At 42.5% G+C, this 14899-nt stretch overlaps 1 protein-coding gene and 5 non-coding genes across 6 annotated transcripts in view; all 6 read left to right on the top strand.

The window, feature by feature from the left end:
• The window catches only part of LOC115051719 (NACHT, LRR and PYD domains-containing protein 3-like), a 318526-nt gene that overhangs the window by 233513 nt on the left and 70114 nt on the right, over positions 1–14899 (top strand). The gene's annotated exons all lie outside the window — the stretch shown is intronic.
• Positions 593–665, top strand: trnaf-gaa (transfer RNA phenylalanine (anticodon GAA)). Its single transcript has one exon. It is a non-coding gene; the product is annotated as a tRNA-Phe (tRNA).
• On the top strand, positions 783–856 carry trnan-guu (transfer RNA asparagine (anticodon GUU)). The gene has a single exon. It is a non-coding gene; the product is annotated as a tRNA-Asn (tRNA).
• On the top strand, positions 4117–4198 carry trnal-uag (transfer RNA leucine (anticodon UAG)). The gene has a single exon. It is a non-coding gene; the product is annotated as a tRNA-Leu (tRNA).
• trnal-uag (transfer RNA leucine (anticodon UAG)) lies at positions 8726–8807 on the top strand. Its single transcript has one exon. It is a non-coding gene; the product is annotated as a tRNA-Leu (tRNA).
• On the top strand, positions 14757–14830 carry trnan-guu (transfer RNA asparagine (anticodon GUU)). Its single transcript has one exon. It is a non-coding gene; the product is annotated as a tRNA-Asn (tRNA).

The following is a 14899-nucleotide window of genomic DNA, read 5'->3' as shown; positions in this document are numbered from 1 at the left end:
TGGTACTTCTTTGTACTACTTTTGTGGTGCTGAGCTCACCATTTGAAGCAAACATGAGAGAGTGTGACGTATGCATCTGTGTTGCATGGGGGATCAATGATTCTGGTTTCATACCGGAGCTGCTCTCTGCTCTGATTACACTGATTAACATCAGCTGAGGTCCAATCAGAACCTGAGTCCAGATGGAGCGTTCAGGTTCGGTCTGCCTTTTCTTTAAATTGCTTTTAATTATTTTGTTTTATTTTTATTGTGCATGTTTTAAAAAGTACTGAGACTTCCACCTGCAGTCTACCAGCTTCACTGGTTGGAAAATCAAGTCAAAGTGTGTGTAGTGGGTTTGAATCTTGCCTGTCCATGTTGGTCCTTCTTGAACATTCTCTAAATATCCTTGAAACCTGTTTAAGGTTAATTCAAAGTTGGATGGACTGTATCTACCGCTGAGCTGCACCACCTTCCTCAGTGTGTGTTCCTTGAGGGCTTGTTGGTCTCGAGGTATTATTTAGATTGAACGGCTCAATTAAATTAAAAACTCTCTTTCAAGAGAAAACAAGCAGAACTGTCACAGAAAATCCACCAGAACTGGAGCCATCCAGCCGAAATAGCTCAGTTGGGAGAGCGTTAGACTGAAGATCTAAAGGTCCCTGGTTCAATCCTGGGTTTTGGCATCAGAGGTGGTACCTGAGTGAGGTTCAAGCTCTGTTTTTTTTTTACCTACATTTCCAATATTCTCCCTCCTCTTTCAACCACAGCATGAAATATTGTGAGGGTGTGAGGCTCGTCATGTCTCTGTGGCGCAATCGGTCAGCGCGTTCGGCTGTTAACTGAAAGGATGGTGGTTCGAGCCCACCCAGGGACGATCTTTGTTTAATTCACTGGTATTATCGTTCACACATGGAAGACCAGAGGATTTTTAAGTTGATGCTCAGTTATCTCCATCTAGTGGACAGATGGTAGAAGTTGATTCCTGAAAAGAGGAAGTGACTTTTCCTCAGATCAAACTGTTGAAGGAGAACGAGCAGCTTCTTCCTCACTGACTCACTCAACCTCTGTCTCCTGGGTTTGGATTTAGGTCTGGGTCTGGGTCTGGGTCTAAGACCAGGTGGGCCTGCTCAGAGTCTCTGTGTTGGATGTGAGCTGCTGAAATCTCTGAACACCATGAGTAACTGCAGTGAAAATACAAATATGCACTGAAAACGTGCATAGCAGCTTCTGTCAGAAGTTTTTAGTTGTAACCAATGAACCATAACACAATTGAACATCATCTGTTTTGCTTCATCTGCTTTTTAGTGTCCAGGACACAGAGGAAGACGATGTCTCCAGATGCACATTTGTTCTTGATGTTTTCACTCACTGTTTAATAAAAAAAAAACAAAAAAACAATTTAATTCATCCAGGTGTGATCTTTTGTTGCTCTGTAATATATTCGATTCATATTTTCTGTATGGCTTAGTCTTAAAATTATAATGGTTGTATGGTCAGCTCCTGCCTCATCAGAAGAAGTGGGATGGACAATAAATGCTGAATGGACTGTTGCTACTCTGCTTTCTCCATCACTATCAGACCATGAGTAAGTCAATAGGAATTACAAGCAAAATCAAGGAAATCCAATAATCCATCTACGCCAAAAAGAGCATTTGAATCATCAAAATATTTCCCCAGCTGACACAAACGTGATGCTTTCCCTTCAAAACTTATTTAAGTAATTCTTATATAGAGCTTTCAGTTGTCACCCCACCACCCCAAATGTAAAACTGACATTTACGAATATGGAATGATGCAATAACAGCCAACATTTTATTTATATTTAGCATGCAATGTCTCAGTCTCTGCTGTCTGTTCCACAGAAGAACATGACAGTTCAGTGGGCTGACGTGAACCACGTGACCACCCCGCGGTGAGATCAGGGAGTGTCGGGACTCTTCTCTCTCTGGGACACTGGATCTGTCTGTCTGTATCATGTCAGAAACTCTGAAACACTCTGAACTTCTTTAAAACGCGGTGACCGCATTAATTGTTCACTTGTCATGATATTGAGGTTGTGTCCTGTTTGGGGGTCACCACAACATCACACAACCACATGACTTGGGTACCAGATCCTTACATTGCTGACCCTCATTCTGAAAGCCGCCTGGGTGAAAAACAGGAATCCTCACTGCCAGACCATATGGGACATATTGGACTGTACGACCCAATGGAGCTGAACAAAGGGGCGATCCCTGATGATCACCTCACATAAGAAGCATGTCACATGTTTTTCCAGCATGTTCTCACTCCCAATGTGTCAACAGGCTCAGGGAGCACCCTTTATTCGTCATTCTGGACGAGTTGGGTAGCCTGACTGACGAACATAGAACTCCCATAACGTTGGAAATTGCTGCCGGGCTTCCCCCCTAACTCTTTGCTGTCATGGTAACATGACGTTTCCTGTCATTTAAAACGTCATTAATGTTGTCATTTGGCTGTTTTATATGGTTATATTTATTAGGTTTTAGAAATTGAATATAGAATCCAATTATTTTATTGAAAACTATAACCCATTATAAATGAAGTTTTTTTCTATTTCAACAGTGAGTGACATTTTATTTTTTTATTTATGTAAGATGGAAGATGGAAAGACAGCTAAACGGTTGCTGTGGCCGGACAAGGGGGCCGATTTTATTTAATTTCTGAACCATCACAACAACTTAATAATTAATTTTAATCATTGGATATTCCTCCTATATCATATTTGGTATCATATTGATTTTAAATGGGTACTTTTTTCACGAGCCCTTAGTGTTACGTTGCCAATGTCACTGCCTGACCATCATGACTCTTCCCAAAGTTTGTCTCCTGTGAAAAGTGGCCAATCACCACATTTCCATCTGCTCAACACAGCAACAACCACTTTGTCTTGTCCAGAAACTGCAAGTAAAAGCTGTAATACAGGAAGTGATGAGCAGGAACTCCACTGAGAGTGAAGCACTGCTGGGGTTTGAATGCAGGATGTCCTGTTTATAAGACAGACACTTTAAGCAGCTCAGCATCAGTGCTGCCAGTTTCTCTGCAGTTTTTCTCTAAAACCACGTCTGTGTCAGTCAACGCTTGTGCTCCTCACAATTGTGTGTCACTTCCACAAAGGTTGAAAGCTGTGCTTCCTCACAACAAGAAGGTGCCCTGTCCTTTGAGGAGAAAACTATCCAGGCTGCAAAATGCTGAGTCACAGGAGGGTTGACTCAGGTTGGACTAGAAATCCATTGGGGTTTCCCCGCGCAGGTTCGAATCCTGCCAACAACGTTTTCTTCCTTTTATGGCCCAAGTTTCCCATTCCGGGAGAGACACAGCTGAGTGCTGTTGTTAGGACTCTAAGAGGAGGAGAGCACTCACTGGTGCTCAGTTATCATTATCAAGGCCGGTGATAGGGACACACCTTTAGTTCCACTTCCAGGTCATGGAAGCAATAATGAGAAGTCATTTCCACTGTGCGCTGTGCTGAAATAGCTCATTTGGGAGAGCGTTAGATTGAAGATTTAAAGATCCCTGTTTCAATCCCAGGTTTCAGCAGCTCTTGTGGGTCCTTTTAAAGACATTCCCTGAGCGTTCTTTTTTAATTATGGATCATGAGGAAAAGGGACGGACTGGCCCTGGAAAGGAAGAGAGGTTTCCACATAAAGGTGAGTGCCAGCAGTGAACATGCAGTTCCTGGGGTGGTGCGGTGTTTGGGACACAGGAGAGATTCCTCTTTATGGTCAAAGGACCATGTAGCTCAGTGGTAGAGCGCATGCTTTGCATGTATGAGGCCCCGCGTTCAATCCCCGGCGTTTCCATTGCCGTGAAGTGCTTTGTCTCATCCACTGGAGCTTTAGTCGACACATGGAAGATTTGATTTGGAGAAGGTGTGTGTCCGGGTTCCCAGGGATGTTCTGTGGGAATATAGAACCATCCCATCACTATACACCAAGATACAAAGAAGCTGGACTTGAGAGTTTGTGAGGTTGGATGCTGCACGCTGATTGTTTGTGTGTCCAGGATGTTTCAAGGACATCTTTCTGCCGTTCTCTGCTCCAAACATTTCGATGCAACTTTCAGGGGTCAGAAACATGTGGCATTATTGCAGGCAAGCTAGGCAGGACTTGTGGTAGTGTGGCCGAGCGGTCCAAGGCGCTGGATTTAGGCTCCAGTCTCTTCAGAGGTGTGGGTTCAAATCCCACCACTGCCAAGCTTTGCACTCTACAGTATGATCTTGCAGTGTTTATTTAAATGTAAAGCTCCTGAACATGAACTCAGTCTGTAGAATCCAAAAGATTAATGACACACTTTGTCCTGCTGTTATGGAATAAAATCCTACTTTAGGTTTTCTATATATTAAACTCAGTCTTCTGTGTGACAGGCAGAGATACTGTCCACTATACTAACAAGGAGCAGGAAAGAGAAACATCATGTGGTGTGTGACTTCACTTCCTCTTCCTTCCTTCACCACAAACTTTGCAAAGTGCTTTCTTTGTCAGGAGGGGGATTTGAACCCACGTCTCTATTCAGAGACAAGAACGGCCTTTAGCACAGGAAGGAGTTAACCTTGAGTCTTGCACCTTACACCACTCGGCCATCCTGGCATGTGTGCCCAGCTGCCAGTCTCTGATGAGGAAACAGAAAAGTTAAATTGTGTGCCGTACAAGACGGAGAAACAACAAGTTAAAGGTTTCTGCATTGTTGTTCAGTCAGATCAACAGCAGGCCGCCATCCACAGTTCATCACTTTTATTTTCATTCCTTCTTCAAATCTTTATTTTTATCATTTAACATGTTTTGCTGTGTTTGAACTCCTTAACGCTTTGAGCTACAGAAAGAACAGGAGCTGTCGCACCACACAAGCATTTCAAAATAAAAGCCGATTTAGATTATTTTATTTGTATCTTTAGCTCAGATGTAGGCAAAGTGCAACACTGTCGTCGAGAAGGATCTTTTCCACTTCGGTGACAAACTCTCAAACAATATTTCATGGTTCTGAAACCAAAGTCGAGGAAAAGGACAGCACAACTGTGCGAACGTCAGCATGTTGTGTTCATGGAACAGACCCTGGCTTCAGGTTTGTAGACAGATTAAATCTGTTCTCCAAAGAACGGAAAAATGATGAGACAGGCAACAGGCAATGTGTTGCACTGATGGTGAGAGTTGAATAGCAGCCTCATCAAACCGACTGACTACAGAGGTGATGCCCCCTTGTTGCGAAAATCAGGGATTGACTCCAAATATCCAAAATTAACTGAAAAACGGCTCTGCTGTCACAATAAACACATCAAAACTGAAACAATTAAACTGTATAGTGTGAGCACATATTCATGGGTGTCACAAGATACTTGATGTCCTCAAGTATGAATGAATGTTTCACTGATGCAGATTTTTTTTTTTTTTGACATTCCTTTGGTTCCTGTTTTCTGCTCAAGTGATATTTTTATGAGCTCTCTTCGGTACCAGAGCATCCCTGTGACCTTACTGTGACCTGTGGATCTCATTTCTGCCAGCCAGAGTCTGTTATGAATGATAAAATCTGAAAACATTCATGGAATACATAGAAAACAGTATCACAGAGTGACAAATATTGTTAGAAGTGACTTTTCCTCAGATCAAACTGTTGAAGGAGAACGAGCAGCTTCTTCCTCACTGACTCACTCAACCTCTGTCTCCTGGGTTTGGATTTAGGTCTGGGTCTGGGTCTGGGTCTAAGACCAGGTGGGCCTGCTCAGAGTCTCTGTGTTGGATGTGAGCTGCTGAAATCTCTGAACACCATGAGTAACTGCAGTGAAAATACAAATATGCACTGAAAACGTGCATAGCAGCTTCTGTCAGAAGTTTTTAGTTGTAACCAATGAACCATAACACAATTGAACATCATCTGTTTTGCTTCATCTGCTTTTTAGTGTCCAGGACACAGAGGAAGACGATGTCTCCAGATGCACATTTGTTCTTGATGTTTTCACTCACTGTTTAATAAAAAAAAACCAAAAAAACAATTTAATTCATCCAGGTGTGATCTTTTGTTGCTCTGTAATATATTCGATTCATATTTTCTGTATGGCTTAGTCTTAAAATTATAATGGTTGTATGGTCAGCTCCTGCCTCATCAGAAGAAGTGGGATGGACAATAAATGCTGAATGGACTGTTGCTACTCTGCTTTCTCCATCACTATCAGACCATGAGTAAGTCAATAGGAATTACAAGCAAAATCAAGGAAATCCAATAATCCATCTACGCCAAAAAGAGCATTTGAATCATCAAAATATTTCCCCAGCTGACACAAACGTGATGCTTTCCCTTCAAAACTTATTTAAGTAATTCTTATATAGAGCTTTCAGTTGTCACCCCACCACCCCAAATGTAAAACTGACATTTACGAATATGGAATGATGCAATAACAGCCAACATTTTATTTATATTTAGCATGCAATGTCTCAGTCTCTGCTGTCTGTTCCACAGAAGAACATGACAGTTCAGTGGGCTGACGTGAACCACGTGACCACCCCGCGGTGAGATCAGGGAGTGTCGGGACTCTTCTCTCTCTGGGACACTGGATCTGTCTGTCTGTATCATGTCAGAAACTCTGAAACACTCTGAACTTCTTTAAAACGCGGTGACCGCATTAATTGTTCACTTGTCATGATATTGAGGTTGTGTCCTGTTTGGGGGTCACCACAACATCACACAACCACATGACTTGGGTACCAGATCCTTACATTGCTGACCCTCATTCTGAAAGCCGCCTGGGTGAAAAACAGGAATCCTCACTGCCAGACCATATGGGACATATTGGACTGTACGACCCAATGGAGCTGAACAAAGGGGCGATCCCTGATGATCACCTCACATAAGAAGCATGTCACATGTTTTTCCAGCATGTTCTCACTCCCAATGTGTCAACAGGCTCAGGGAGCACCCTTTATTCGTCATTCTGGACGAGTTGGGTAGCCTGACTGACGAACATAGAACTCCCATAACGTTGGAAATTGCTGCCGGGCTTCCCCCCTAACTCTTTGCTGTCATGGTAACATGACGTTTCCTGTCATTTAAAACGTCATTAATGTTGTCATTTGGCTGTTTTATATGGTTATATTTATTAGGTTTTAGAAATTGAATATAGAATCCAATTATTTTATTGAAAACTATAACCCATTATAAATGAAGTTTTTTTCTATTTCAACAGTGAGTGACATTTTATTTTTTTATTTATGTAAGATGGAAGATGGAAAGACAGCTAAACGGTTGCTGTGGCCGGACAAGGGGGCCGATTTTATTTAATTTCTGAACCATCACAACAACTTAATAATTAATTTTAATCATTGGATATTCCTCCTATATCATATTTGGTATCATATTGATTTTAAATGGGTACTTTTTTCACGAGCCCTTAGTGTTACGTTGCCAATGTCACTGCCTGACCATCATGACTCTTCCCAAAGTTTGTCTCCTGTGAAAAGTGGCCAATCACCACATTTCCATCTGCTCAACACAGCAACAACCACTTTGTCTTGTCCAGAAACTGCAAGTAAAAGCTGTAATACAGGAAGTGATGAGCAGGAACTCCACTGAGAGTGAAGCACTGCTGGGGTTTGAATGCAGGATGTCCTGTTTATAAGACAGACACTTTAAGCAGCTCAGCATCAGTGCTGCCAGTTTCTCTGCAGTTTTTCTCTAAAACCACGTCTGTGTCAGTCAACGCTTGTGCTCCTCACAATTGTGTGTCACTTCCACAAAGGTTGAAAGCTGTGCTTCCTCACAACAAGAAGGTGCCCTGTCCTTTGAGGAGAAAACTATCCAGGCTGCAAAATGCTGAGTCACAGGAGGGTTGACTCAGGTTGGACTAGAAATCCATTGGGGTTTCCCCGCGCAGGTTCGAATCCTGCCAACAACGTTTTCTTCCTTTTATGGCCCAAGTTTCCCATTCCGGGAGAGACACAGCTGAGTGCTGTTGTTAGGACTCTAAGAGGAGGAGAGCACTCACTGGTGCTCAGTTATCATTATCAAGGCCGGTGATAGGGACACACCTTTAGTTCCACTTCCAGGTCATGGAAGCAATAATGAGAAGTCATTTCCACTGTGCGCTGTGCTGAAATAGCTCATTTGGGAGAGCGTTAGATTGAAGATTTAAAGATCCCTGTTTCAATCCCAGGTTTCAGCAGCTCTTGTGGGTCCTTTTAAAGACATTCCCTGAGCGTTCTTTTTTAATTATGGATCATGAGGAAAAGGGACGGACTGGCCCTGGAAAGGAAGAGAGGTTTCCACATAAAGGTGAGTGCCAGCAGTGAACATGCAGTTCCTGGGGTGGTGCGGTGTTTGGGACACAGGAGAGATTCCTCTTTATGGTCAAAGGACCATGTAGCTCAGTGGTAGAGCGCATGCTTTGCATGTATGAGGCCCCGCGTTCAATCCCCGGCGTTTCCATTGCCGTGAAGTGCTTTGTCTCATCCACTGGAGCTTTAGTCGACACATGGAAGATTTGATTTGGAGAAGGTGTGTGTCCGGGTTCCCAGGGATGTTCTGTGGGAATATAGAACCATCCCATCACTATACACCAAGATACAAAGAAGCTGGACTTGAGAGTTTGTGAGGTTGGATGCTGCACGCTGATTGTTTGTGTGTCCAGGATGTTTCAAGGACATCTTTCTGCCGTTCTCTGCTCCAAACATTTCGATGCAACTTTCAGGGGTCAGAAACATGTGGCATTATTGCAGGCAAGCTAGGCAGGACTTGTGGTAGTGTGGCCGAGCGGTCCAAGGCGCTGGATTTAGGCTCCAGTCTCTTCAGAGGTGTGGGTTCAAATCCCACCACTGCCAAGCTTTGCACTCTACAGTATGATCTTGCAGTGTTTATTTAAATGTAAAGCTCCTGAACATGAACTCAGTCTGTAGAATCCAAAAGATTAATGACACACTTTGTCCTGCTGTTATGGAATAAAATCCTACTTTAGGTTTTCTATATATTAAACTCAGTCTTCTGTGTGACAGGCAGAGATACTGTCCACTATACTAACAAGGAGCAGGAAAGAGAAACATCATGTGGTGTGTGACTTCACTTCCTCTTCCTTCCTTCACCACAAACTTTGCAAAGTGCTTTCTTTGTCAGGAGGGGGATTTGAACCCACGTCTCTATTCAGAGACAAGAACGGCCTTTAGCACAGGAAGGAGTTAACCTTGAGTCTTGCACCTTACACCACTCGGCCATCCTGGCATGTGTGCCCAGCTGCCAGTCTCTGATGAGGAAACAGAAAAGTTAAATTGTGTGCCGTACAAGACGGAGAAACAACAAGTTAAAGGTTTCTGCATTGTTGTTCAGTCAGATCAACAGCAGGCCGCCATCCACAGTTCATCACTTTTATTTTCATTCCTTCTTCAAATCTTTATTTTTATCATTTAACATGTTTTGCTGTGTTTGAACTCCTTAACGCTTTGAGCTACAGAAAGAACAGGAGCTGTCGCACCACACAAGCATTTCAAAATAAAAGCCGATTTAGATTATTTTATTTGTATCTTTAGCTCAGATGTAGGCAAAGTGCAACACTGTCGTCGAGAAGGATCTTTTCCACTTCGGTGACAAACTCTCAAACAATATTTCATGGTTCTGAAACCAAAGTCGAGGAAAAGGACAGCACAACTGTGCGAACGTCAGCATGTTGTGTTCATGGAACAGACCCTGGCTTCAGGTTTGTAGACAGATTAAATCTGTTCTCCAAAGAACGGAAAAATGATGAGACAGGCAACAGGCAATGTGTTGCACTGATGGTGAGAGTTGAATAGCAGCCTCATCAAACCGACTGACTACAGAGGTGATGCCCCCTTGTTGCGAAAATCAGGGATTGACTCCAAATATCCAAAATTAACTGAAAAAACGGCTCTGCTGTCACAATAAACACATCAAAACTGAAACAATTAAACTGTATAGTGTGAGCACATATTCATGGGTGTCACAAGATACTTGATGTCCTCAAGTATGAATGAATGTTTCACTGATGCAGATTTTTTTTTTTTTTTGACATTCCTTTGGTTCCTGTTTTCTGCTCAAGTGATATTTTTATGAGCTCTCTTCGGTACCAGAGCATCCCTGTGACCTTACTGTGACCTGTGGATCTCATTTCTGCCAGCCAGAGTCTGTTATGAATGATAAAATCTGAAAACATTCATGGAATACATAGAAAACAGTATCACAGAGTGACAAATATTGTTAGAACTTTATAGCAAAGTATGTCACAATAAGTAGAAAATATGTTCTGCGTTTTATTGAAATTCTTTGACAAAACCTTTTTTTCTGGTATATATGTCAGTGACTCAAACACAACTGAGTGAGGACAAAAAACAACAAAGCAAAAGTAAAAACAAATTACCAAACATGTTACAGTTTACTTTTGGTCAACCAGCAAAGATCCTGCAGTCACCTGCTTCGGTCTTTCTCTTCTTACCATTTGTCACAACCAAACGGTTTCCCCTCTGTATGGGCCTCCATGTGAAATTTCAGGTTTCGCCTTCGTTTAAATTTTTTCCCACAAATATCACAGCTGAAGGGTCTCTCTTCTGTGTGGACTACCATGTGTGCTTTAAGGATATTCTGTAGTTTAAACCTTTTCCCACAAACATCACAGCTGAAGGGTCTCTCTCCTGTGTGGACTACCATGTGTTCTTTAAGGATTTTCTGTCGTTTAAACCTTTTCCCACAAACATCACAGCTGAAGGGTTTCTCTTCTGTGTGGACTACCATGTGTGCTTTAAGGGCGTTCTGTAGTTTAAACCTTTTCCCACAAATATCACAGCTGAAGGGTTTCTCTTCTGTGTGGACTACCATGTGTGCTTTAAGGACGCTCTGTTGTTTAAACCTTTTCCCACAAACATCACAGCTGAAGGGTCTCTCTCCTGTATGGACCGTCATGTGCATGTCTAAGCTTCTCTTTCGTTTAAACCTTTTCCCACAAATATCACAGCTGAAGGGTCTCTCTTCTGAGTGAACTACCATGTGAAACCTAAGATTGGCCTTCTGCAAAAAATTTTTCCCACAAACATCACAGCAGAACAGTCTCTCTCCTGTGTGGACTACACTGTGAATCTTCAGATCCCACTTTTTTTTAAACGTTTCCCCACACTCAGAGCAGCTGATGGGTTTTTCATTGCTGTCACATTTTCTAACATTTGCATCACCTTCATGTATTTTCACATCTGACTGGGCCACTCTGGTTTCATGATAATCATCTTCACTGATTTCAGTATCAGAGGAGTCTGAGACCTCTTCCTCTGGATCTGGATCTGGTTGAAGAGGACTCTGTGGATCACAGCTCCTGGCCGGTTCATTCATCTCTTCATCCTCACTCTTCACCTGAAACGGCCTCACAGGGTTCCTGGTCTCCTCCAGTCCTGGTACCTGGTCCTCCTCCTGTTCCTGTTTAAGGACTGGACTCTCTGAATCCTCCGGATCCGGACTGGAGGTGAACTCAGTAGGAACCTCTTTTTTCACCATCAGCTGCTGAACATCTGGAGGAAACGATTCAATAATGAATCCTCTTTATTAGCTACAATATGAACACAGTTATTCCTCCAGCTGCTTCATTCTACATCTGCCAAATACAGTCCTCAGCCTTTCTCACTCATAAAAACAACCGACCCGTTTTGTGGATCAGGACTCGGGGCTGCAGCAGCTCCAGCTGGCTCCTCTGCCGGTCGATCTCCTGCCTGAAGCCCGAAGCCTCCTCCTCATATCCGGCTACCATTCTGTCCACGGCTGCTAAGATCTCCCGGGAGGCGGCGGCGAGTCTGTCGGTGACAAAACCCCGCAGGACTTCTGCTGTGGACATTTTACCTCCTTCACTTTCCAGCTGAGGGACAAAAGACCGTCTGTCCTGTTTGTGTGCAGCAAATATACGGATATTATCCGTATGAGACACTTTATCAAAACATTTCCTATATTATTTTTTTTAAACATTGATTCAATGTGGTCCTTAACCTGCAATATGCCCTTTAAGGTAACATTTGTGACTTTCTAACTACTTTCTTAACCCTCCACCCTCCATATCATTGATAAAACTTGCTGACTTGTGATTGACTTCTGAAATCACCAACACTACCCCAAAAATAGCACTTACTGCTCTCAGAACAGAAGTCTGTGCTCCAGTTGGGGAAACGTTGGTGACAAATGCACTAATTCAGCTGAAGAAATGTATTAATTTTTGTCCAAATTCCATCCAGGACAGCCCCAAAGAGAAGCACTTGTACAACAGGAAGTCTTCCGTCTTTTTATTTGAAATGATCATTGTTGCATTCTAAGAAGAAGTTGTTGTCTTTGTCAGTCAGCACTGCTCCAACAAGTAGCACTTACTGAATTCAACAGTCAAGTCAGTGCTCAAGTTAAGGTAACATTTGTGACTTTCAGACTACTTTCTTAACCCCCAATTGATAAAATTATAAAACTTGTTGTCCTGGTGATTGAATAAAAGACAGAATTGCATTCCTCATTTTTTTTGTCCAATTTCCATCCAGGACAACCCCAAAGAGAAGCACTTATGCACAAAGACATGAGACACAAAGACAATGAGTGTCTCTGATTGGAGTGATCCGAGTTAGATCTGAAGAAAACATGGCTCCAAGACTTACTGTTGTTTTTGTCAATTCACACTGAAAGTGGAAAAAGAGAGCAATTGAATTGACTAAGTCACATTAAGCTTTCATTTTTACCTCACTTAGGAACTTCTCCTCAAGAGTCTTTGCATTAACTTCCCAGTCGTGTCCAATGGACTCCCTTTCAGGCTTTTACCTGAATTTATCTTATACCTGAATGAAACCACTCCCACAGCTGCCTGTTTACTTTGTTCGGGCGGTTTCAATGGTCTTGGTAATGGTTTGTAATGAAGAACACATTTAGTCCATCAGGAACAGACAACGATCCTCTTAAATTCATGAGGACCGTTAGCATATGGTGAGAGGACTGTTAACTGCAGTGATTAGGGATTAGGGTTGTGTTGTTGTGGCTGATCTGTACAAATTTAAAATAGCAAATCATCATTTTTACTGAATTTCTGAGCAGGACAACCCCAAAGTAAATCATTTATGCACAAAGGAATAACTAGAATATCTGAGTTAGAGCCTCAGATATGGCTTGCTGTTGTTTTTGTCAGTCAACAAGTAGCTGAGCTGTGTAGTTGTGTTGTGCTACACACCAAACATGTCCTGAAAAGACAGACTGTTCTGTGTATTTCCCTGAAGAGTTGCACGACTGTGTTCACACCATGATTCCTGCCATCACAGTTCACCTTTTGTGTCTTACTTTTTTATCCTGCCTAAAATTTTATTTGATGGCACAGAGGGACCCGAGGCACTAATAAAAAAAGAAGGGGGGCCTGAAAGTGTGACTTGGTTCCCATCGTTCATATTAAAGAGCCGTTCAAGAGACTCTCTGTGATCAGCTTAGGGTTAGCTGTCATGTTTCTAAAAGCATGTCTGAGGAAACAAAGCGTCAACAAGTGTTCAAGGCTCTGTTTTGGGCCCGTAATACAGCGGTTGATGGCTTGAAACCCTCCTCTGCTATCCTAACACACTGGCTGAATGTCATTTATCACTTCCTCCAGTAATGTGTACAGTTGTCACTGTGCTCAGTGACTCAGTGATGCTGTTGGATGCTTATAGGGCCGCCGTTCTTAAAGTGTGGGCTCCACCCCACTGGTGGGGAATAGAGACATGACAGGTGGGGCTTTGTTAATGCCTTTCTTTATGGACAACAAAGATCAGAAATTCAAAACAAAACACCCCCACACACACAAAAAGTCATCATTAACACTTAAGACAGAACAGGTCCTTTTCTTTCAGCTCACTTTTAAGTTTTATTTTATTTTACATTTTCTTGCAAAAGAAAAAAAACACAGAAGCACACATTCACCATATAAGAAGTGGAGACGGTTTCCCTCGACACTGGAACCTCGAGTTAGCACCTTTGATAAAGATCAGCTAACAGTCCTGTGGTTCCATGGTGTAATGGTTAGCACTCTGGACTTTGAATCCAGTGATCTGAGTTTAAGTCTTGGTGGAACCTCTGTCTTCTGATTTAGTGACTACATATAACAGTAACTCCACTCCACCCAAAACAGTGATCCACCCCTGAGCAGAGAGGAGGCTTCATGAAACAGTTTCTCTTTTCACCTGCTGCAGCAGCTCAGAGCCTCAGTGGTTCAGGAAAAACGACAGACTAAAGAAAGACATTTCAGGTGCATGTGATGACACTGAAATAATATAATTTGATTCATTTTATTCCATTCAGAAAGTAAAAATAATATATTTTATGACATCATTACACACAGTGACATATTTCAAGTGTTTATTAGTAATATGCCAATATTTCTTTTAATATTGATCATTGTGACCTACAGCTAATAAAAACCCAAAAGTAGTTTATTTCAACAACATCTGACTTTACCCACAAGGAACTGCTGGGATTTAAACACAGGCTGCTTTAACAAAGTTTGTCTCCTGTGAAAAGCAGTCAATCACTAATTTCCCCTCTCCGCAGCACAGCATGAGCCACAAAGTTACTGTTGCTTCACTTTACAAGATACTACAAATAACACAACCAGCCAACCTCACACAGCTCCATATAATAAGAGTTAGCTCCCCTGATGACTGCAAGGCAACAGCTGGGCTCGTCCAGGATTTGAACTCTGAGTATCCAGTTCCAGAACAGCAGACAGTCGTTGGCTCAATCAACATTTAGGATAATTCTAGCTGGAACTGCAGACTGGAACATGGAGAAGTCAGTGTGTCTCTGTGGCGCAATCGGTCAGCGCGTTCGGCTGTTAACCGAAAGGATGGTGGTTCGAGCCCACCCAGGGACGTACTTAAGTTTTAAGCTGATTACTGCCACTACATGTTGTTGTTACTCATATAAGAAGTGGAGACGGTTT

Source organism: Echeneis naucrates, chromosome 2, assembly GCF_900963305.1.
Source record: "Echeneis naucrates chromosome 2, fEcheNa1.1, whole genome shotgun sequence".
NCBI classification, from domain to species: domain Eukaryota; kingdom Metazoa; phylum Chordata; class Actinopteri; order Carangiformes; family Echeneidae; genus Echeneis; species Echeneis naucrates.
Note: the sequence above shows the minus strand (reverse complement) of the source record. Positions and strands in the feature narration are given on the sequence as shown.